The 26287-nt window shown below is 36.0% G+C and overlaps 1 protein-coding gene across 1 annotated transcript in view; it reads right to left on the bottom strand.

Moving 5' to 3' along the window:
* LOC120329268 (mitogen-activated protein kinase kinase kinase kinase 3-like) overlaps positions 1 to 26287 on the bottom strand; it is a 362445-nt gene that overhangs the window by 183303 nt on the left and 152855 nt on the right. The gene's annotated exons all lie outside the window — the stretch shown is intronic.

The following is a 26287-nucleotide window of genomic DNA, read 5'->3' as shown; positions in this document are numbered from 1 at the left end:
CAAATTCAGGTGAACGGAGAAGCGATTCCGATAAGCCATCTTGGCTAATGTTCTGTTGTTCTGTGGTCGTTTTTGTTCGCTTTAGAGTCATCATAGAGACTGATCATTGGCTATATTATTAACCACAAGTCCACAACTTGAGCAAATTTATAAAACTGCCAAATTAGGACCGTATGTTGGTCTGGGATATATTAGCGTTTGATATATGATGAGAAACGCAAATAATTGATTTCTGTCAAATCCCATAAGAAATGCATTACGCGACTAAGAAAAGATGAAAGCATATCGTCAAAACGAGAGAGCGTTTAAATGATCCCGCGGAAACGAGAGAGAAGCGCACTCTATTTATTTATCTCTGTGAGCGCATATCGCCGGAGAGAGGCGAAGGCGAAGACTTTTTCGAAGCGTATATTTAGGTGACCGTACATTTGAACCCACGTAGATTTGAACCCATGTGTATATCCGCGGGTTCAATCTATATGCGGGTGATAAAACCCATAGGTTAAGGTTAGTGTGGGTTCAAATATCCTCAAAACAAAAAAAAATTGGGTGCAATAAGGTGCAATAGTATACAGGTGCAATTGTCGTGGGTTCAAATGAACGGGAACCTAAATTTACGACTAATACCTTTGTAAAATAACTCGTACAATATGAAAATCTTCACTGTCTGTAATCTATATAAAACGGCGAATACCCTAACTAAGCGATTCCCAAACTTTTCTTGATGTGCGGCGCCTAATTATCAGGGAATGCTTCTTTTGAATAAAGCTCAATTTTGTTAATGTGAACTTTACGCATTTTAAAGTTTGTAAAGATGCAGGCCTAGTGAATAAAGGCAAAGGTCAACTCTTCCTTCTCATCTCTACCTGGTTTTTCTTTGAAATGCTGAGCAAATACTCATACAAATGTTCGCTGAACACGGCGCCCCCATTCGGGATCCGATTTTATAGGTTTGATTTGATTCGAAGGAGTATAATTACTTCTCTCACATATATCATCTTCAGATATTATTTCCGTGTCGCTAAGTATGCATACGTCCCTGCAGTGCAGCAATTCTATCGTGAAGATATTCAGTCCGATGGCACACATTATTCAAATTCATACACTCTAATTTGAATTCATACTAGTATACGAAATTTTTGGGACTCCCTCTCTTGTTTCACATCATTATTTCATAGCTCCATAACCAGCTTGTTCGTAAGGCCTCCATCCCTATTAATAGTGCGTGTATACGTTTTTATTTTCTGACTTTGACATCACAGACAGCGTATAAGTATGTGTTCTACAATATAATGCTTATTATGGTGTTATAACCAAGTTGTTCGCCCGTCGATTTTAAACTGCACCCTAAGGTAGACAAAGGCGACCCATAAACCCCGAACCTATACACAATTTGGTTGCAAAATGTTTTATTTGATCACAAAATAGTTCAATATTTACAGCTGGAAGAACTTAAAAAAAGGTAACTTCAAGTAAAATTGTTAGAAAATGTTCCCGATTAATGTCCATCAATATAAACAAAACAAAAACAGGGGTGATATTATGATTTACACTGTTTCTTCGTCTATGTTACCATTCGGAGGAACTTGTTCAGCTGTCTCGCTATCCTGTTTACATAACACAATACAAGGAAAAAATTTTGTTTTCCAATCGGCAAAACAGAATAAAACACAACACATATTGATGAAGGTATTTAAAGACAAAAAATGGAAATCAAAACCGAATGCAATTCCTATTGTTGCTATGTCTGTAATAGCAGCAACAATGGCTGCTGCGATAGATCGTTTCATTAATCTTACAAGATGATCAGGAGGTCTTTGATTCTGATGCAAATACTTTACGCTACGTTGGTGCTTAATTAAGGGAATCAGAAAAAGAGTCAGCAATCCAATCTGTATTTCAAGTTGAATACCTAAGAACAATATCAGAATGTAGTAAACACGTATCAAATGTAATATCCAAATTAGTCCGAATACAATAGAAGATATTATAATGAGCAATCCTTGAAAATAACCAAATATTTTTAAACATTTGCACGACAGTTTCCTTAAAGTTTTCTCCGTGCTAAACATTGTTTGACGAAACCACAATACCATAGAGATAGATGTTGTAAAGCAAATGTATAAAACGAACATGCTATCATATAGGTTGGAAGAGATTTGACCGAGTGTGGTATACCTTCTCTCACATATAGCATCTTTGCAACTTATTTCCGTATTGTTAAATGTACATACGTTAACGCAATAAAGCCATTCTAACAGCACGATACCATGTCCGATACGACACATGATCGCTGCTATGCCAAACAATCCTGCAAGAATGAGAGTGACATTCATAATGACTGGTAGGTTCGACGCTTTCAAAACGTCTCTCAAGCTTCGGATCTTTCTTTTGTATAAGCCTTTCCTTTTGAATATAAAAATTTGGTGAATAGTGATGTAGACCATCAATGGAGCAATTATCGAATCGATGCAAAAAAAAGAAATACTACTTTCAATAGTAGTTGTCATGTTGTCAACGTGTTCAGGACCTTAGTGATTAAATCTATAAAAATATATATATCATTATACAAGGGCGGCCTTAGGTGTTGCGGAACCATATCAGAAATGAATTGCGCAGTGGCTACTCTGACTAGAGAAACAAAATGACTGAAAATTAAGATTCAATAATGTAAACTAATTCGTCTTTACATTTTATCCAAATACAAAATTATATTTCAAGTAACCCCGAGAGCGTGAGAAAGTCATAGAGTATATATATATCATCAAAATATAGGGCAGGGCTACTCAACTGGCGGATCGCGGTCCGAATCCGGACCTTTTGAGTATTTGATTCGGACCGCACCTAATTCTTTATTTTGGATCATTAGCCCCACTTTTAAAGTTTCACTTTATAAAATGACTTTTATGATCGGCCAAGGAAATGCGCGTTTAAGGATGCCAAAATATAATATCTGGAAACACCGCAACTAAATAATTTTGTTTTAAGTTTTATGTGCGCATATTCGGTAAAAATAGTTGAGTAGCCCTGACATAGGGGTTTGGGACAAGGCCGGCCCTGGGTGTACATATAAAAATGTGAAGCTTCTGATCCACTTAATTTATTGAACCCAGAACCATGCCAATCACCATACCTAGCTCTCTGCTTTTGTACAAGTGAATTCGTATGCGTATAATGTAAGAATGCTGTAGCAGGAGTAAAGTTGACTATTCTACCTGATTCTAGAGTCTTCCTGAACACTAACACAAATGTATTTCTGTAACGTTTTGTCTGACCGAGGCTGCATGACGTATTTGTTATTCCTATTTTTCATAAAGGAAATTACTGTGTGGACACTGCAGTTTGTGGTTGATCAGGAGTCCAGTGTTCCTGGCAACGCTATATTTACACCTCCTACCGCATTAACTATTTTCGTTGCACGTTCTTGATTATTAAATTGAAAAACATGCAAAATAACTTGAATCGAAAACAACAATAGTGGGCAAGGCAATTACAGTGATGTCAAGATTTAGGATTTTGTGAAACAAACGGCATTGTGTATTATTTACTATTGGCCCAGTCGTCCAGTGCTGAAAATAACTGTGGTATTTGCGGATATCACTACAGTTCTTCAAAAACTATTATTTAACTGCAGACAGCTTTGGATAAGAAAAATTACTCTTCGCCGTTCTCTGCGTTCTGCTTTCATTAAGATATTAATAATTTTTTCGTAAGTATGAGAATGGTGTGAGAAACTGCCGAGTTAGAAGAGCAATTAAAATGGGAATCACGAAAGGGTTAGTAGTTCCATATTAGTCGGTCCATGTTATCGTTCAACAAGCTTTCCAGACTTGAAACGCTAACGCCGCAATTGTCTGAAAAACAAAAAACAATGAATAGGAAGAATTTGACACTGTTAGTTTTTGTAACATTCCCGATTTATTTCACACCGGTTAATTTATTTTTGAAATTCTATTCAAAGCACTATGCCCTCACCTAAAAGTTACCTATGAAATAATTCCAAACGACCACTGACTTCCTAAGCCTAAGGAAATGACGCTAGTCAATAGGCTAATAAACTATTCTGTGACCAAAGTACATATATCAACGTTCTGGCTCGCAAACAGTTATGATATAGATCACGAAAAGCTCGCTCGTTAGAATTTTAGCATTCAGTTAGCAAATTCTATTGCGACAGTCACGTTAAGCGTGACGCACTTACGTGAGAATACTCATATTCAGAAACTTAATATACGTATTCCCCAAAAATATATGGGTATCTGCATAATGAATAAACAGTATAACAGATACATTATACATGTTCAAGACATTACCGACCTAAGACACAGATGTGCGACATACACCCCCAACGAAGTTTAGAACTGCTGCGTTATTGTAGCGCAACAGACATGGAATAGCGAACATATAAGCTACAGTTAAAACTCTAGTACAATACACAAGACAAAGAGGTAAGGCACGACGACGATATGTACAAAAGGCAATTTATGGCACGTCCACGCCCCAGGTTCCAGTGTGAAGCGATGAAAAAGGGTATAAATATACAATTGTTAATAGAATGTTACCCGAAAAAAATATATAGAAATAAAATACGCAAACGATTACAAAAAAGAAAAACAGCTGCATCTGTAATTTGAACGATGCTAAGAAATTTCATCTCCGCACAAATCCGGGATCTTTCTTATTCTACCAGAGCGACGAAGTTGTGGTCTCACTTGCCCCCACTTTCTCGAAACCTTTCAGTAAATGGTGTCAATCTGAAGTAAAGCAACATGATATATTTGAAAGATACACAACGTCTATTTTAAAGTTTTATTTTTTAAATTTTGAAGCAGCGTCATTTTACAATCCAAGCATGATGTAATATGCTTGTTGTTCCAAACAAAATTTTTTAATTTTTGAGTTGTCAAGTTTGAGACGGGGAATCTTTTACATACATTGCAAACGTAGAATATTCTTTGAATCGTTTGCGTAATCGCCCATATGGAACAAAATATCCATACCCATTTTGCATTTACTACCTTAGCAAGACTAAGAATTTCGATTACGTCATTTTTATCTTCGTTACAACCTTTGGCAATTTCTAATAATTTCTGCAAACTAGAATGGTTATCCTTATCCTTGTCTTGTGAAGACTTTTGCGTGTTTTCTTATAAAAATGCCAAAAGAAACTTCCAACATTTTTGCAAGAAAGTCAGTACAAATTTCAGTTGCTTTTTGAATCTGCCAAATATGAGATATTTCTAGAGCGATGACCTAGAAATGTCTCGTTCCAATTGTTATTTCATAATCAGATTTTCACCTCTCTTCAGAGTTTTTGTCATGTTAGTTGGGGAAATCAAAAACGATTCCTTTAAATTGGTACCTTAGGACCACACAAAAATAGGTAAAGTACTTGTATTTCTACTCCTATTCATTTTGAAGGGAGAAATAAAATAAAAAAACTTGTGTAATTAAAAATATAAGAAGATCTATGGAAAACAACCACATATACCCTCTATGCGCTTAGATTTAATCTTTAAGGCTCGACATTGCCCACCTAACGTTACAACAAAGGTTTTGTTGTATTGCCGCGTTTTACTTGTGCTGTATACATGATAGAAATAACTAAAATATCCAAGTAAAGCCCTAGTACAATACACAAGACAAAGGTATGGTACAGCGCTCATAGATGTGTGTAAGCTTATAGATCGGCACATCGTGCTAAACGTTAGGAATACATTTGACACCGCACCTCTGTATACCTTGTGTTGGTTCGCAGGTTCGAATCTTGTGGGAGATAATTATTCGTGAAGTCATGTATCCCTGGACGGGACAACTTCCTCCATCATCAAGTCTGGAAAACGAATCGTTGGCCAACTGAACCCTTACCCGACATGGACTGGTAACGGTCGAGAGGCCGAGGCTTGCCATATAATTGGCCGTGTGATTGGTTTTTCTCTCATTGAGGATAAATATTGTAATCATATCGTAACTTAGTTCGACAATCGATACGTTATATCAAGACTACTCAACTATTTTTACCAAAGATCCGAATACAGAATCTGAAAATTATCGAGGTCCGGTCTTTTCAGAAAATATATTTTGCAATGCGCCTAAATATTATATTTTAGTGTCTTTCCTAGCCGTTGGAAGTAATATTAAAATTATTTATTAAAAGAAAACCTCCATTTATTAAAATTTGTCGGACCAAATATTCCTAAATAAAGAATCCGATGCGGTACGAATCGAATACCCCGAGTCCGATTTTGCATTTAAACGGGTTTTTACGACCAAATAGTTTGGTGAGATGAAGGAATGGATCTTTAAATAGTTTGTTTTGACAGCGAGATCCGCATCAAATATCGTATAATATGACAAATAGTGAAAGTGTATTTGAAACTACTATTAGTTGGTATATATATATTCAATAGAACTCAAAATTGTGTGAATCAAATCGATACTACGATGTTCAAATACTGAAGGACTGAAGACTACTTAAAATTCATTTCACGCAATTAAAAAAAATGACGTCATAATATATTCGATTACCGCATCATAGGACTGTCTATTTCACGAGGTTGTTCCTTTACAGCAGGGGTCCGCTCGCGGGCCAAAATAAGGGTTGCAAGTCATTGGCGAGCCGCACATATTTTTAGAAATTTGAAAACCGAACGGTATGGACCCGCGGGTCGTAGGTTGCCGACCCCTGCTTTACAGTGGCATGTAGTATACATGTTTGTCCAATTTGTGAAAATCACGATGAATGATAACAGTAAATATTGATGTAATTACAGAAATCATGTTGCAAGTTGCCGTCCATAGTCCAGGAACAAGACATTTTCTGATGACATTATTGCTAAAATATCATTTATAATGCACGCTATTTTTTATGTTTGCACTGAAGTTGTAAAAAATGTTTTATTTTCCCATCTAATGTGCTATATCTGTTTTTATTCATTCTTTGATATACACTTTACTATAGGGGCATAATGCGTTTCAAGAATTTTCAGGGGCGCAATAGGACCCATTGTCCCAACGTGTGGGTGGATCGACACCTTCTGGGTCCACATGTAAGCTCGATAAAACATTTCGACAAAAAGTTGTGAAAGAAAGCAATTTCACTTTCGAATTCGTGTTGGGTATTTTAATATGAATTGTTTATTTTACAGTGTATTACATCACTTAATAAATATTATATCACTTCTGTTTTGAAGGTAGAGCCCTCGCATGGTAATCGGAATATCGTCAATAAGTCGACATCAATAAATATTATTATAAAATGCTAACAAGGCAGTAATATCGGATAATGCAGAAGACGCTGCAAAAACAAGTCTTCGTCGCGAGGAAATCGCAAGTATAATCAAACGAGAGAATACGCTCGTCGTTAGTTAATAAATTAGAAACCCGTAATTTTTATTCAGCACTAAGGTGGTTTTAAAAAACTATCGTTTCCATAAATATCCGTATACCAGTGTCGGTAATAATAAAATAAAATTGATCGCATAAAAATGGGACGGTTAATTTGCGAAGGTGATAAAGGAAAACCAAAGCTAACACAAAAGATAAAAATCAAGAATAAAATTAATTTGAATTCACTCCTTGATATTTGTCTTTAACATCTGCCGACGGCGTGTAGTACTGCCAAGAATATGAAAACCCAACTTCAATGTCCCATTCGGAAAAGAAGTGGATTCAATTGGTTGTTATGATAGGTTTAAATGCGTGGAAAAATATCGCAGTTACGGGGTCATTACGTAATTGATTCTGCCGTAATTACGGAATTGATTTTTGTCAATTACGTCAAGCCTAGTTAGAAGGGCTTCGCAAATAGCTAACGTAGTCTAGGGGGTCTTTCATCGTATTAATCCGGCCCTGGCCTAACGTATTCATTTGAATTTAAATTCATACTTGTATACGAAATTTGGGACTCCCTTTGATTGGAAGATAAAGCTTAGTTTCACATCGTTATCTGATTAACTCGATAATCAGCTTGTTCGTAAGGTTTTCATCCCAATTAATACTGCGTGTATAGCTATTTATTTCTTATAATTTCGTATGCGATTTACAAAAAGGTTGGAAAAAAACTTTACCTCGACTACGACATCTTAGACAGCGTGTTCTGTTCTGCGACAGGTATCTGCTCTACAATATAATGCTAATTGTGGTGGTATAACCAAGTTGTTCGCTCGTTAATTTCAAACTGAACCCTGGACGAAGCCGACCCGTAAACCCCGATCTCACTCACAACTATGTTTGCAAAATGTTTTATTTGATCTCAAAATTGTGCAATAATTACAGCACGTAAAACTTAATAAAAGTAATTCCAAGTAAAATTAATAGAATATGTTCCCGAATGTCCACCAATAAAAACAATTTACACTGTTTCCTCACGTATGTTATCATCTGGAGGAACTGGTTCAGCTGCCTCGCTATCCCTTTTACACAAAACAATAAAAGGAAAAAATTTTGTTCTCCAATCGGCAAAACAGAATAAAACACAACACATATTGATCAAAATATTTATAGACAAAAAATTGAAACCAAAACTGGATGCAATTCCGAGTGTTGCTATATCTGTAATGGAGGCAACGATGGCTGCTACGATAGATCGTTTCATGAGTCTTACAAGGCGATCAGAAGGTCTTTGATTCTGATGCAAATACTTCAAGCTACGTTGGTGCTTAATTAAAGGAATTAGAAAAAGAGTCAGCAATCCAATCTGTATTTCAAGTTGGATCCCCAATAAAAATATCAGAATGTGGTATACACGTATAGAGTTAAATAATATCCAAATTATTCCGAAGACAATAGCATATATTACTATGAAAAATCCTTGAAAATAACTAAATTTTTTCAAAAAGTCGGGTGACAGTTTCTTCAAAGTTTTCTCCGTGATGAACATCGTTTGACGAAACCACAATACCATGTAGATAGATGTTGTGAAGCAAATGTATAAAACGGATATACTGTAATGTAGGTTTAAACAGATTCGAGAGAGTTTATGATTACATCTCTCACATGTATCATATTTAGATATTATTTCCGTGTGGTTAAGTATGCATACGTCGTTGCATTGCAGCAATTTTATCGTGAAGATATTTTGTACGATGGCACACATGATCGCTACTATGCCAAACAATCCTGCAAGAATGAGAGTGACATTCATGATGACTGGTAAGTTCGACGCCTTCAAAACGTCTCTCACGCTTCGGATCTTTCTTTTGTATAACCCTTTCCTTATGAACATAACAATTTGGGGAATAGTGATGTAGACCATCAAAACAACCAATATCGAATTCATGCAAATAAAAGAAACAATATATTTAACAGTAATTATCATGATGTCAAGACCTTAGAGATAAAATCCATAAAAAAAGAAGAAATATTATTACCTATTATACAGGCCTTGCTATTGCAGCGTCCTATTCAAAATGAATTACGTGGGTCCTACTTTGAATGGAGATGAAAATAATTACTGAACAAAAATGTCGATAACTAAATAAAAACTCATGAAATAATGACTGAAAATTAGCATTTCAATGTAAATTAATTTGTCTTTACATTTTATCAAAATACAAAATCAAAGAGTGAGTTGGGGGCATGTAATTCTAACCAGGGATGTTTGAGATGCCACAAAGTTAATTCTACCGACTTGACCTCTAGCCCATCGCACCGCTCATTGATGATTTTCAAAATAAAAATTCTCACTCACAATGTCAGTAAACGGATTGGGAGGATTCCCTAGTAAGCGGACTGACGACGGCTTTTCGTTTCCGGATTCAAGTTCATGGCCCAGGTTTGCCATATGATTAGGACATCTTATAGGCTTCCCTCTCGCCCGGGATGAATACGTAAATCCTATCCTATGATATATCGTTTTATACACTCTCATGCTCAAACACTTCGAATTTATTTAACAATATTCAATTAAACATTGCAATGTTTCCAAAAACCACTGATTCCCTGATATAGTGGTGTATTGAATATAGATAGATAGGCTAACCAACCCTATGATACTCTCTCCTATTCGCCACAAATGAAGATATCGTGATAGCTTGCAATAATTTTATACAGTGCACGCTTATTTTTTTTTGTGAGTTAAAAATCTTGAGCCACTATCGTTTATTGCATAGAATCAATAGAAAAATTTTGACAACATCCACAGGAAACGTGACGTATTTGTAATTCCTCGGAATATTTAATTGCGGTGTGAATACTGCAGATGATATTGTGAGTGATCGGGATGTCAGTGATACTGGCAACGGTATTCACAATACCGCATGAACTATCATATGTCACACGCGCTATTTCTAAAATCAATGGAAAAAAATATTTTTGAAGTCACTTGAATCGGAAACAACAATATCACACAAAGCAACCATCGTAATGTCAAAATATGAGATTTTGTGAAACGAAGGCCCTTTCAGAACATTGTATATTGGCTCAAACTGGTTTGAACCGCCCTGTTCTTGAAATAACTGACGTATTTGCGGACATCACTATGCGTCATTTCTTCAAAATATATTATTCAATTGCAGGCAGCGTTGAATGAGAAAAACCACTCTTCGTCATGCCAACATTATTAATAGCTGCGTTCTGCTTTGATCAAGATAAAAATAATTTCATCGTAATTTTGTATACCGTAATTATTTTAAATTTTGTTTTTGTCGTCAAGATTTGCATTTCAAATTTGTTTTTGTTTTCAATATTTGTCTATATTATTAATCTACGTCGTTTTTTCTTGTTTTCATCAATGGGATAAACACGATAAAAATTTTAATTTTAAAAAATAAAGTGCACAATTGACGACGACTCTTGGATATTGCCATGTTGTCGACATTTGCAATATCCAATGTTGTCTCAGTTCATTTCTTGGCACATTATATATTATTGCTTTTTGACGAACAAATTGCCTTAGGACCTTCATTCCTCTTTTCTTTATATAAATGTAATTACTGAACTTTGCAATTCGTTTTTGTAGGTAGAATTGAATAGGGCTTGAATTGCAAGCTTTTCAAGTGGTACCCGAGCAGATTTGAATAATTGCAAAAATTAACTGCTGAGTTGGCTAAAATATGGCGAAAACACTTTCTCTTTATATACGCTTTTCTTTCATTCGCCTAATTAACAGCCTTTGTGGCGCTGCCAGTCCTTGTCTTTTGAGATCGCCCTCGCCCGCTACTGCCCACCTAAAACGGCACGAGAGGAGCATGTTATCGATCGTTTTGGTGTACGTCACAAGGCGTCTGCATTGAGAAATCGGCAACGAAAGGAGCGTTCGGCTTGAGTGGTCGACGCATGCCGAGATACCATGATAACGCCTTGATACGTCATGGGCCCGAGGTTTGCGATAATTCAGTGATGGTCAAATTATCTCGCGATTTTGGACGCAATTAATACGTTGTTACTGCATATAAATAATACGTTGAAACATTGCACGGAGCTTTCAAAATGGATGTAGTGCCACAATATAGAATACTCCCAAAGCGCATTTCCTGCGTCTCACCATACTTAAAATAGGCACAAACATACAAATTGCAATAAATTATAAATAGGCCAAATTTCAGGGTGAAGGAGACGCGATAAACCAGTACTAGTTATCGAGCATCGGCACCTATAAAATAAGTCTAACACTATATTATACAGAAAAAGTCGAAGAAAGTTTAAGTAAATTGAAAAAATAATACATAAATTATCTCGAGGCGATCAGCTATAACCAGCAGTCGCTCGCTTCAATAAAAGAAAAGACGATTCCGAACACCACTAACTCGGTAACCATGTAAAACACTAAAGTGGTACGCAGTCAGTTAAAGGCTGAAAAGCACTGGTGTACTGGTCGAATCTCGTTTTTATCTCGCCCTATTATAGTTATTAGTTAGCAGTTTGAGTGATGGAATGCATTCATTCAAATAAACATTAAATGTCGCAGGAACTATCAGCACCGGATACATGCTCTAAATGGAAGTTCCACCGACGCTTGACCTCAGAAAAATCATCACTTCACTTCACTGCTAATTTTTATGTGTAATTTGAGAGTGTATCGCAGAGTTCCTTAAAGCTCCAAGACAATGTTTACTATCACGCTTGAATCGGTGTCTGGGTGAAATAATTAACTGGGCATCTTCACAAATTGCAAGTAAATGTCATGGTGGACTTATTGCTGATTGGTCTTTGTAACGGAAATAAACAAGAAATTGATACTAGGTGAAATCCATTGCGACTAAAGTAGTTTTGTCTTGCTGGTGTGAAGAAGGAGCCTGAAGTAGAAGAATAAAACTCCAGTGAATGAATTTGCACGACTTTTGATCTTAATTCCGCTGAGGTCTGTGCATTAGCTAATACGAATATGCACTCGAAGGCGAAATTGACGGACTTGCTCGTCGAAAAACACATATTTTGGCGCATAGTTTCAACATAGATTGGATTGGGAAAATAGCAGGTATCCCTCAATGTGATGTAACATTGCTGCTAGCAGTATCCACATAACGCGCGAAAAATGCACCTGAGCTCCTTCGTGTGGTTGTTCGATATTGAATATTTTCAACATGAAATGAAATAAATACGGAGTGATTGTGTTAATAATATCAAAAATTCACCTCATGCCCAGACTTATATTGCTTTAATGATAAAAAGTTTCATTTAAAAAAAAATTCCGATGTTCCTTTCAGTTGGAAATTGATTTTCTATAGAGTAATGCATTACACTTATTTGAAACATTTCATTTTAAATTCATGAGTACCAAATCCGCCATTTTGTTTTCATTACAGGTCCCTTCCTTTAATCGTAATTTTGTCATACTTCATGTCCCTTCCTTTGAGTGTGGTCGCCATTTTGTTTTGATATTTCGATGCTATTTCACTTTAACACTGAGAAGAATTTTAGGGCGGCGCATAGACCCCTTTGAACTCTTTTTCTCGTATTTTATTTCTTTCGTGACCCGACTTCGCTTCTCTGGTTTGACTAAGCTGTTATTTACGATATCGTATCAATTTCTTTTATTAATTCTTATTTTTAGATTTCAACTTAACGATTGTGAATTGTAACCATGAATTTTAATGTTATTTAACATTATAGATTGATTAATAGTTATCGCGACAGTTACAAGTCTTCGCTTTCTGTGTATAGCCTTCTTTTGTTTTGGCCAATTTGGAAGACGTGTGTTTCCGGCCCGAGTGTTGAAATATAGTGTGTTTTTGATGTTCTTATGATTTTGCTTTTGATTCAACCGTATAACTAACTGTATTGAGGGTTCTAGTGTATATTTCAATTTATCTGTATTCGATTGTACATCTTTACAATATACGAACATTTGGCATTTACGACTTCTACGATCATCGACTTCTGATGAGTTACAATCTACTAAACGTGTGCCAACCCAATAACACGTTAGTGAACACGCAGATAGGACTCTCAGTCGCCTATATTACAAGCGGATCCATATGCGTATAATACAAGAATGCTGTAGTAGGGGTGAAGGTGACTATTCTATCTGATTCAAAAGTCTTGCTGCACACTAACACAAATGCATTTCTGTAACGCAAGTCCAGCTTTTGTGAGTATTTTATGTTTGACTTTTCCCCCCAGTATGATTCATTCATATGATTATGTTTGTACAACGGTGGCTCCCGAAGTATGCGAACCAAGATGGCGGACATGGGAATGTAATATGTGTACTAGGTTAGGGTTAAACCATAATTTTAGGTATAAATACTACGGGAAGCTCTTGGCTAGTCTTCGAACTGATAATACGACTAAAATAAGGAAAATTGGAAAACAAGTATCGCCTAACCCTAACCTGTTACCCATGTTACGTTCCGATGTCCGCCATCTTGGTTCGCATACTTCGGTAGCACCGTACAATGTGTACTTTCGACATGTGAAAAAATAAACCACTGTCTGACCGAAACCGCCTGACGTTATCCATTATATTGCAAAAGAATGAAAGTAATAGAATATGGAATTGAATGGAGGCAAGGAGGAAGTAGGATTGATTCTCGACACAATATTCCCACATACAATACCAGAGTGCGCCATTATATACGCATTCAAAATATTTTAGGAATATGAGTAAGAGCTGTGAAACCGGAATAAATGTTTCATCTTAAAAAACAATTGAACACCATCCGGATTCACGAATTCCCGACTCGATTTGACGCGGGGATAATTTGATCGAAGAAAACTTAAGCAGTTGCAAGACTTTTTAATATCAATTTAAGAATTAAATATCGACTACCAATTTTTAGACTCTTAGAAGCTCACAATTTCGATTCCGACTCAATGAAAGCTGAAAAATTAACCCAGAATATTATTCAGACATGAGAAGCTTGAACACAAGAGGGCGTTGTTCTAATATATGGACACGTAAGCCAAAACGAAGTCGGGTATGTAATTTGTCACATACCCTCAACGATTTTACAAAATGAAATACATTGGCTCAGTCCGGTTACACATCGTCGACAAAACAGGTTTAGAAATTTGACTCTGACATGCCACATGCTTGAGACATCAGTTTCAAAACCTTGAGACTGTGGAAAGATGAATTCGGACACTCTGCATTTTATTTGAGTTCTCGAGGAAAAATTATCCCGTCGTACCAAAGTCATTGAGAAAATTTAAAAAAGCCGAGTAGATATAATTTTTTACAAATCGTGGATATGCAATTATGTTGAATAAAGGAAAGACCGAATAAGGACAAGTGTTAGTTATAGAACAACACGTACTGTTGTTCAGCTAAGCTTCCTCAACTGCGTGAATATCTTTATATTTCTCGCAATTTTGAATGCGATTTGCAACAAATTAGAAAAGTAAATTCGCTTTGCCTGTGACATCAGAGACAGAGACACACATAGACATGTATTCTAGAATATAATAGTTTAGTATAATGTAACGGCCTAATTGTTCGCTCGCCAATTTCAAACTGAACCCTGAACAAAGCCGACCCATAAACCCCAATCCTACTCACAACTTTTTTTGCAAAATATTTTATTTGATTTCAAAACGGTTCAATAATTACAGCAAGAAGATCTGAAAAAAGCAACTACAAGTAAAATAAATAGAAAATGTTCTCGATTAAAATAATCCCGATTGTCTCCCAATAAAAACAAAACAATAACAGGGATTATATTATGATTCAAACTGTTTCTTCACGTATGTTACCATCTGAAGGAACTTGTTTAGCTACCTCGCTATTCTTTTTACATAACACTATACAAGGAAAAAATTTTGTTCTCCAATCGGCAAAACAGAATAAATGTAAACGGATTAAAATTCCGAGTGTTGCTATATCTGTAATAGAAGCAACAATGGCTGCTCCGATAGATCGTTTCATGTGTCTCACAAGATGATCAGGAGGTCTTTGATTCTGATGCAAATACTTCAAGCTACGTTGGTGCTTAATTAAAGGAATCAGAAAAAAAGTCAGCAATCTAATCTGTATTTCAAGTTGAATCCCCAAGAACAATTTTAGAATGTAGTCGGAATATAGCAAGTTAAATAATATCCAAATTATTCCGACGACAATAGCAGATATTATTATAAACAATCCCTGAAATTAAGAAACTTTTTTAAACATTTGGGCGACAGATTCTTTGAAGTTTTTTCCGTGATGAACATCGTTTGACGAAACCACAATTTCATGTAGATTGATGTTGTAAAGTAAATGTATAAAGCGAACACGCTATTATTCAGGTTTAAAGAGATAAGAGCGAGTGTAGAATAACTTTTCTGACATACAGCATTTTTGCAAATTATTTCCGTGTCGTTAAGTGTACATACGCCGTTACACTGCATAATTTCTACTTCAACGATTTCATATACGATAACACACATGATTGCTGCTATACCAATCAATCCTGCAAGAATGAGAGTGACATTCATAATGAATGGTAGGTTCGACGCCTTTAAAAAGTCTCTCAAGCTTTGGATCTTTTTTTTGTATAAGCCTATACTTATGAATATAAAAATTTGGAGAATAGTGATGTAAGCCATCAAAACAACAAATATCAAATCGATATGGTATCCATAAATAGTAACTGTCATGATGTCAATGTGTTCAGGAGTGACTTTAGTTATTGCGATGTCCAATTCGAAATGAATTTCGCGATGCCTACTCTGATTCATTACCCATATTACGAACCTGGCCTTACCTATTGTGGCGCCCTATCGGCAAAACTGAATTGCCGTATAGGCAAAACTGAATGTTCCTTAATCATTTTTTCTCACTCTGATTTGCGGCTTGTTTCATTTCTCTCGTTTTAACCAATCGGCAAACCTAACGTTCACAAATCTTTTTTCCCAACCATTTTCAAAATGCTCTAAGATAGGTAACGGCACGATAATTCAAAGCCGGGTAACAGCACTCCGAGATTGGCAGACACAGACCTGTCGACGTCATAAACACTTGAAACATATTATTAAATCACAGTGAAATATGCTAGACTGGCTTCTCGAAAATACCAAATGCGGTCGACGCAAGTGACCGAAGTGAGTGACTGAATTCGAATTCCGTATTATTCATGGACCTTGGTATTTTCATACAATCCACATCCTAAGAGAGCCCGTATTGTACGTGTGTGCGTAGAGTTGTTGTTAAACTTTTGTTGGAATAGTGAAAATAGTGTGAAACCCAAACTTTTTAATGCTTAGTCAATACAGATGGAGCAAAATAGTGCGTAACAATGCCCTGTCTGCGATACTTCGTCAAAATTGTCGAGTAAAATATTGAACATGCGGAAGATCGATAAGTCGGCGGTCTCCGATCGCTATCTAGTTTCTATTTATTGGAAGGGTTGGTGAAATTGACAGCGATGACTTAATGCACAGGCTACTCAACTATTTTTAATAATAATAATTATACTTATAGGCCCAGGTCATGTGACTCCGCGACGCGTAAGACTACAACCAGATACCCTACATACTAAACTTTAAATTTACTGAGGTCCGATCTCTTCAGAAAATGTATTACACAGTGCGCTTGCATATATATTCCAGTACAGATGCCATTTTGGGCGATCGTATGTATACTTTGGCAAGCTCTATGACAGGGGTGGGCAAAATTTTCTATTATAAGAGCCGCATGCAGCAAGTCAAAAATATGTGAGATCAGCATAATTTTCGAAATTAATAATATTAGAAATGAAGTGAATTTTGTAGTGGACTGAAAAGAACTTTACACAAACGTATAATACCAATTTTGCAAAGCAAATATTCTTCAACCGCTTAAGAAAGGTTTACAGGTTTTGGTAACCATGAAGTTTCGTACCTAAAGTACTTCTAGTGCTGTACCGAAATGAAGTGGATTAGCATGACGATGTTTGTATGTGTCAATCCTAAACCCCCTTAGTGTGCTGGTGTGCCCTACTGTTTTGTAAGCTACATCAAGATGACAAACCCTACATACTGACATAATCTTGGTCTGACGTCACAATTACGTCATAGAGCAACGGTGGGCAAACCATGCGCTCGCCGGAGTTTTTATGCGGCTCTTCTCGCATGCAATAATTATATATTATCCAAATTTAACTAAGAGAAACTGTAGCGTAACAGTTTTTTCAATTCATTAACAGCTTGAGGTTTTATTTGTTCTCCTGATTTTATATTCAGTTTTTATCTAAGTTATTTTTTTTATCAATTATTTTATAGTCGATTAGGGAGTAGAAACAAACTTATACCGGTAAAAACTGCAAAACCTAACCCTTACCGTACAGACGTATCGTACCGGACCCGAGCAACAGAGTTAGGAGATACAAAAAATAAGGGCGAACTTCAACTTTATAACTGGTTATTGTGAATAGTGCAGTACTGTGACACTGTATCTCCAACAAATCGGTGCCAACACCTCAGATATCGCATTGTCAGGACACCGGTACCCAACAATAAAAACACAAAGCAGCGACTGAAGACAGACCAGTCACTGAGACACGGAGTTGCGATCACGTTACTATAACAACGACAAGTTCAGGCGAAGTTTTATTCGTTTCGTTATTTTCTCATTTTAGAGATTCAGTACGTTTCATACTAAAATATATTCATGATGTTGTTTGGGGAATTGACTGCCAAAAAATTGGTTCATAACATGAATATCTATACTTCGAATATAATATTTACTTTCTTACTTGACTCCTTGCACCCCCTCAATTGTTGATCAATACTGACACCATGCGCTCACCAAGTTCATTCATCCTTAGGTGTCAGTATACAGTAAATACTTTATGTTTGAAAATGCTTCGACGAATGACGATGACTGCTGATTAATTCAATCCTAATATTCTTGCTCAAAATCTTAGTCATTCTATGTGTGTGAATATTTGTGTACAGAGCAATTATTGTTGATTGACCCGATTTTTAGCTGTAATTTGGGGAACATCTAGACCAGACATGGCAAACCAAATCCGGTAATTCAATAGGGTATTTCAATCTGGCCAGCCTGATGGTGTCACAACCAAACTAAAACCAAATATTGCTGTTTTATTTAAAATAGCTCAAGGAATATGATGGGATTGCGATACAATTTAGCTTTGGCACGAGGCTCATGGTTTTCCACTTTTGCTTTTGTAACACTGTAAATACTGTTCATAAAATGTAACTTTTACATTTTACTTCAGACTAAAATGGCCCGCCAGTCGAGATGGGCAAAATTTTTGGCCGCCGGTCCTGATCTAAACTGTTGGCCAATGTCCCCCCTAAGTCTAAGAAAATATCACACTGCGCAATTGTTTGTTTTGGTGAGCATGGATATTTTAAGGCTGAGCAGAGTCCTATATGATTTACAAACTTTGTGAAATATCACAACAACGACAATATGTTATCAGAATGCGAACAAAGTACATACACATTTAACTCAAAAAGCTTTTCCTTGTTATCTTGATTTTTTTTTAATGATTATACACTTTTTCCATGTTATTGTTGGCCCGCGGGCACCTGTTCGCGCTGGTATTGTAAGCTTGGGTTAGTTACGTAAACCACCCTACGTCAGCAAGGAGTTCAGCAATCGTCTCTCATATACGTAACCCCGCATGCGATTGTAAACTGGGAAACCACGCGAGTGGGAAAAGGTGGGGTGGCGAGCGTATTTCTAACGCTTAGTGCAATGCGCCACATCGCCGAGTTTTGCGTATATATTGTTTTTTATTAAAAATAGTTGAGTAGGCTGGAACTAGGCCATCATTCCCACTCACACCAACCCTTCCAATAAACTGAAACAAAGAGGCGAAGCAACATGCTATATTTGAAAGATACACAACGCGTATTTTGAAGTTTTTTTTTAAATTTTTGAAGCATCGTCATTTTACAGTTCAAGCATGATGTAATATGCTCGTTGTTCCAACAAAATTTTTTGAATTGTTGAGTTGTCAATTTCGAGACGGAGAATCTTTTAAATACATTGTAAACGTAGAATATTTTTTGAACTTATTTTGCATCTACTACGTTAGCAAGACTAAGAATTTCGATGACGTCATTTTTATCTACGTCACAGCCTTTTGCAATTTCTAATAATTTCTGTAAAATAGAATGGTTATCCTTTTTTTCTTGTTGTGTGGAGACTTTTATGTTTTTCCTTATAAGCATACCAGAAGAAACTCCAAAGTTAGCACATATTTCAGTTGCATTTTAAAGCGGCCAAATGTGAGATATTTCCAACATTCCCAATGCATTATCCATATCAAGTTTTAGTTCAGCATAATGCATGAAATTAATGCACTGCTCTACGCTGTCTTCTGAAACATCGGTCATTTCACAGAACCTTCCTTAGAGTCCGACATCTCCGAATCAAATATCTCTCCGAAATATCCGGAATGAGGTCGTAAAATCGAGCGGAAATCCACATACCGGCAAATATTGTAAAATAAGACAAATAGTTTGACCGTATTTTAAACTACTTTTATTTGTTATATATTCGATAAAACTCAGGATTGTGTGAACCAAATCGATACTACGATTTTCAAATAATAAGGACTGAAGTTCGCCATGGCGTTATGTTACAGCCTTGAATTCTTATACTGTTTTTAAATTCAACGTTCTATTCAGTCTATTAGGACGATTAGCATATGTATCAGCCTGCTGCAACTAAAATTACGTATTTCACCAATTTTAACAGTATTGATGACGTCATAATATATTTTCGGACCACCACAAAAATATTATGACGTCTTAATAAAATCGTCATTGTTAAAGAAGAGCTTCGTAAAATAGCGAACGTAGTCTAGGAGGGTCTGTCATCGCCTAAATCCGGCCCTGGCCTGAAATATTCATTCTAATTTAAATTCATGTTGGTATACGACATTTCTACACCCTTTAATTGGAACATAATGCTTAATTTCTCATTGTTATCTAATTAGCTTGTTCGTAAGGTTTCCATTCCTATTAAAACCGCGTGTATACCTTTTTATTTCTCGTAAATTTGAATGCAATTTGCAAAAAGTTTGACTATGACATCACAGACATCGTATAATTATCTGTTCTACAATATAATGTTTATTATGGTATTATAACCAAGTTGTTCGATCGTCAATTTCAAACTGAAACCTGGACGAAGCCGACCCATAAACCCTGATCCTACTCATAACTTTATTTGCAAAATGTTTTATTTGATCTTAAAATAGTTCAATAATTACAGCAAGTAGAGCTTAAAAAAGTGACTTTAAATAAATAATAGAAAATGTTCCAGATAAATGTTCATCAATGAAAACAAAACAAAAACAGGGATTATATTATGATTTAAACTGTTTCTTCATGTATGTTATCATTTGGAGGAACTGGTTCAGCTGCCTCGCTATCCCTTTTACATAACACAATACAAGGAAAAAATTTTGTTTTCCAATCGGTGAAACAGAATAAAACACAACACATATTGATCAAAATATTTACACACAAAAAATGGAAATCCAAACGGATCAAAATACCGAGTGTTGCTATATCTGTAATAGCAGCAACAATAGCCGCTACGATAGATCGCTTCATCAATCTTACAAGACGATCAGAAGGTCTTTGATTCTGATGCAAATACTTCAAGCTACGTTGGTGCTTAATTAAAGGAATCAGAAAAAGAGTCAGCAACCCAATCTGTATTTCAAGTTGAATCCCCAAGAACAATTTCAGAATGTAGTCGAAATATAGCAAGTTTAATAAAATCCAAATTATTCCGACGACAATAGCAGATATTATTATAAACAGTCCCTGAAAATAACCAAATTTTTTTAAACATTTGGGCGATAATTTCTTCAAAGTTTTCTCCGTGCTGAACATCGTTTGACGAAACCACAATACCATGTAGATAGAAGTTGTGAAGCAAATGTATAAAGCGAATACGCTATTATTCAGATTTAAAGAGATTAGAGGGAGTTTATGATTACATCTCTCACATATCTCATCTTCAGATATTATTTCCGTGTTGTTAAATGTACATACGTAGTTACAGTGCATCTTTTCTATCTCAACGATATCATATCCGATAACACACATTATCGCTGCTATGCCAAACAATCCTGCAAGAATGAGAGTGACATTCATAATGACTGGTAGATTCGACGCCTTCAAAATGTCTCTCAAGCTTTGGATCTTTCTTTTGTATAAGCCTTTCTTTATGAATATAAAAATTTGGTGAATAGTTATGTTGACCATCAAAACAACAAATATCAAATCGATGTGGTATCCATAAATAGAAACTGTCATGATGTCAGTGTGTTCAGGAGTTTTAGACCTTAGTGATAAAATCTATAAAAATAATATTACTCATTATACAGGGGTGACCTTAGTTATTGCGATGTCCTATCCGAAATGAATTGCGCGGTGCCTACTCTGATTCATTACCCATAATACGATTGCGGCGTTACCTTTTGTGGCGCCCGTGATAAGAGATGAAAATAATGATTAAAAGTAAGATTTGATAATGTAAATTACCTTGAACTCCGAGCGCGTGGCGAAGTTAATCAGTATGTATATCATCCAAATGGAACAACGTTATAATTTATGTCGGGCAAATTCATTGATCTATTCCCGAAATCAGCGCGGAGCTCGTGGTAGTGTGAGGCCCACTGAGGTCGCATACGTTGCGGTGGGCCAAGGCCGGCCCTGGGTGTAGACATAAAATAGTGATTTTCGTTCTCAAAGTCAAGCTTATGACCCATTTGATTTATCATACCCAGAACCATGCTCATCCCTCTTACCCAACTTAAACGAACTTGTTGAATTTGCAGTGAGGCACAGACTCTCACGTTTTTTTTTCAATACTATGTTTCTGCGATTCAATGATAAACCGACGTTTTTGAACTGGGCTGTCAATCCTTACTCCAAACGAACTAACCGAGATAAATAAAATTGCGCGCTTGTATATATTGGATAACTTTACCAACGAAGTAACACTGTAAGATATCGTTGGATATCAGTGGAGCCTGTACCTGGTCTTGTTGGGCGAGAAAGGAGCGAGTAAGCGTCGCCCTAACAAATGCTATCGTCCCTCGCTTATTACATAAAATTGAAGTAAAAAGCAAAATTTTAACAATAGTCACCGAAAGCAACTTCTAGTTTCCTGGCTTTCTGCCTTTGTACAAGTGGATCCGTATGCGTATAATGCAAGGATGCTGTAGCAGGAGTAAAGGTGACTATTCGATAGTCTAATAAACTATTCTGCGACCAACGTACATATATCAACGTTCTGGCTCGCAAACAGTTATGATATAGATCACGAAACTTCGGGCTTCAGAATTCAGTTCCGGGAAAACCGATCAAAGTCTATTGCGACTGTCACGCGTGACGCACTTGCAATACGTGAGAATACTCATATTCAGAAACTTACTATATGCATGCCTCAAAAATGTAACGGTATCTGCATAATAATCAAACAGTATAACAGAGACAGGATACATGTTCAAGAACGTACCGACCTAGGTCACACATGTGCGACATACACCTCTAACAAATATAGATGAAGTTTAGGACTGCTGCGTTATAGTCATGCAACAGACATGAAATAGCGAAAATATAAGCTACATATAAAACTCTAGTACAATACACAAGACAAAGAGGTACGGCACGACGACGATATGTACAATAGTCAGTTTATGGCACATCCGCGTCCCAGGTTCCGGTGCGAAGGGATGAACATAAGGTATAAATCACCAGTTAAAATTAGAATGTTTCCCAATAACCATATGGAAATAAAATACGCAAACGATTACAAATAGAAAACAGCTGCATCTGTAATTTGAACAGAACTACGAAATTCTATCTCCGTACCAATCCGGGATCTTTCGTTTTCTACTAGAGCGATGGCGTTGGGGGCTCACTTGCCCCCACTTTCTCAAAAGTTTTAAGCAAATAGAATCAACCACACAGAAGTACCAACCGGCGGAGTTAATTATGTGGGAGAGGATTGCTGGACTCCTCGGCGCCGTAGGTTATTCACGTAGTCGCTTGTTGATTACGGCTTCCTCCACCGTCAAGACCATGCCTCAGAAAACATATAACTAGCTAACTTATCCCATACTCGACCTGGAGTGGTAACCGGACGAGAGGTCGTGGTTTGCCATATGATTAATTCATCTTTTGGCTTTCCTCTCCCCCGTGATAAATATGTAAATCCTAAATCCTCTGTTAAAATAATGAAACAGGAAACATTTGAAAGATACACAACGCCTAATTTAAAGTTCTTCTAAAAGTTTTGAAGTCATTTTACAACTCAAGCATGATACAATATGCTCGTTGTTTCAAACAAAATTATTGAGTTGTCAAGTTGACGACGGGAAAACTTTTAAATACATTGCAAACGTGGAATATTTTTTGATCTTTTCGCTTACTCGCCCATATGGAACAAAATATCCATCAATATTTGGCATCTACTACGTTAGCAAGACTAAGGATTTCGATGACGTCATTTTCTAATAATACGACAAATAGTGAGAATGTATTTAAAACTACTTATATTTGTTATATATTCAATAGAACTTAGGATTGTGTGAATCAAATCGATACTACGGTTTTAAAATAATAATGACTGAAGTTCGCCATGACGTTAAGTCACAGCTTCGAGTTCTTATATTGTTTTTAATTTCAACTTCCCATCCAATCTCCTATGCATTTCACTCAATTTTGAATATTTATGACGTCATATTATATTTTAGCACACATTATGACGTCATAATAGAACTGGTTATTGTCAAAGAAGGTCTTAACCAATAGCGTAGTCTGGAAGGATTCTCATCGTCTAAATGCAGCCTAGAGTATTTACTCGAATTTAAATTCATACGAGTATACGAAATTTTTGGGGCACCCTTTGATCGGAAGATAATGCTTATTAGTTTCTCATCGTTATCTGATTAGCTAGATAACCAGGTTGTTCGTAAGGTTTCCATCCATATTAAAATCGCGTGTATATCTTTTTATTTTTCGTTATTTTGAATGTGATTTGCATAAAGAAAAGAAAAATAACTTTACTTTAAATATGACATCTCAGACATCGTATAAGTATCTGTCTTACAATATGATGCTTATTATGGTGTTATAACCAAGTTGTTCGCTCGTCGATTTCAAACTGAACCCTGGACGAAGCCGACCCGTAAACCCCAATCCTACTCACAACTTTGTTTGCAAAATGTTTTATTTGATCTCAAAATAGTTCAATAATTACATCGAGATGATCTTAAAAAAGCAACTCCAAGTAAAATGAATAGAAAATGTTTACGATTAATGTTCAACAAAAAAAACAAAAAACGGTGATGATATTATGATTTACACTGTTTCTTCACGTATGTTATCATTTGGGGGAACTGGTTCAGCTTCCTCGCTATCCCTTTTACATAACACAATACAAGGGGAAAAAAATTTCCAATCGGCAAAACAGAATGAAACACAACACATATTTATCATAATATTCACATACAAAATATGCATTTCTAAACCGAAAGCAATTCCTAGTGTTTCTATATCTGTAATAGCAACAACAATGGCCGCTGCGATAGATCATTAATCTTACAAGATGATTAGGAGGTCTTTGATTCTGATGCGAATACTTCACGCTACGTTGGTTCCTAATTAAAGAAATCAGAAAAAGAGTCAGAAATCCAATCTGTATTTCAAGTTGAATCCCTAAGAACAACTTCAGAATGTAGTCCAAATATAGCAAGTTTAATAATACCCAAATTATTCCGACGACAATAGCAGATATTATTATAAAAAGTCCCTGAAAATAACCAACTTTTTTTAAACATTCGGGCGACAGTTTCTTCAAAGTTTTCTCAATGATGAACATCGTTTGACGAAACCACAATACCATGTAGAATGTAGATAGATGTTGTAAAGCAAATGTATAACACGAACACGCTATTATTGAGGTTTAAAGAGATTGTATGAGTACATACATCTCTCACATATATCATATTTAGATATTCTTTCGTTATTGTTAAATATGTATACATTATTGCAGTGAATTTCTAACTCAACGATCAATAGCACACATGATCGTTGCTATACCAAACAATCCTGAAAGAATGAGCGTGACATTCATAATGACTGGTAGATTCGACGCCTTCAAAACGTCACTCAAGCTTCGTATCTCTCTTTTGTATAAGCCTTTTCTTGTGAACATATAAATTTGGTGAATAGTGATGTAAACCATCAAAACAACAAATATCGAATCGATGTAAAACCTATAAATAGAAGCTGTCATGATGTCAACGTGTTCAGTAGTTCAAGATCTTAGTGATTATATATCTATAAAAATAGAAATATTATTACTCATTATAAAGGTCTATCGTTGGTATTGAAGCGCCCATTTCGAAATGAATTGCGCGATGCCTACTTCGATTAGAGATGAAAATAAGGATGAAAATTAAGATTTAATAATGTAAATTAATTCGTCTTTACATTTTATCCAAATAAAAATTAATATTGAGGAAACTCCGAGCGTGGCGAAGTTATTCAGTATATTTTTTATCTAAAATATACAAGGTTATAATTTGAGTCGGATAAATTCATTGATCTATTCCTAAAATTAGCGCGGAGAACATGGTAGTGCAGGGCCCACTGAAGTAGCATATGTTGCGGTAGGCCAAGGCCGGCCCTGAATGTAAATATAAAATTGTGATTTTCGGACTCGAAGTCAAGCTCCTGACCTACTTTATTTATCACACCCAGAACCACGCTTATCCCCAACTTAAACGAACTTGTTTTTAAAAAGGGATTCTGCAATGAGTCACAGACTCTCACGTCTTTTTCAATACTATTTTGTCATGTTTCTGCAGCCACCGAAAACAACTTCCAGTTGGGGTTACGCGGGACTTCCTAACTTTTCTAGCTTCATGCCTTTGTACAAGTG

This window comes from Styela clava, chromosome 12 (genome assembly GCF_964204865.1).
Source record: "Styela clava chromosome 12, kaStyClav1.hap1.2, whole genome shotgun sequence".
Classification (NCBI taxonomy): Eukaryota; Metazoa; Chordata; class Ascidiacea; order Stolidobranchia; family Styelidae; genus Styela; species Styela clava.
This window is presented reverse-complemented; position numbering and strand designations above follow the sequence as displayed.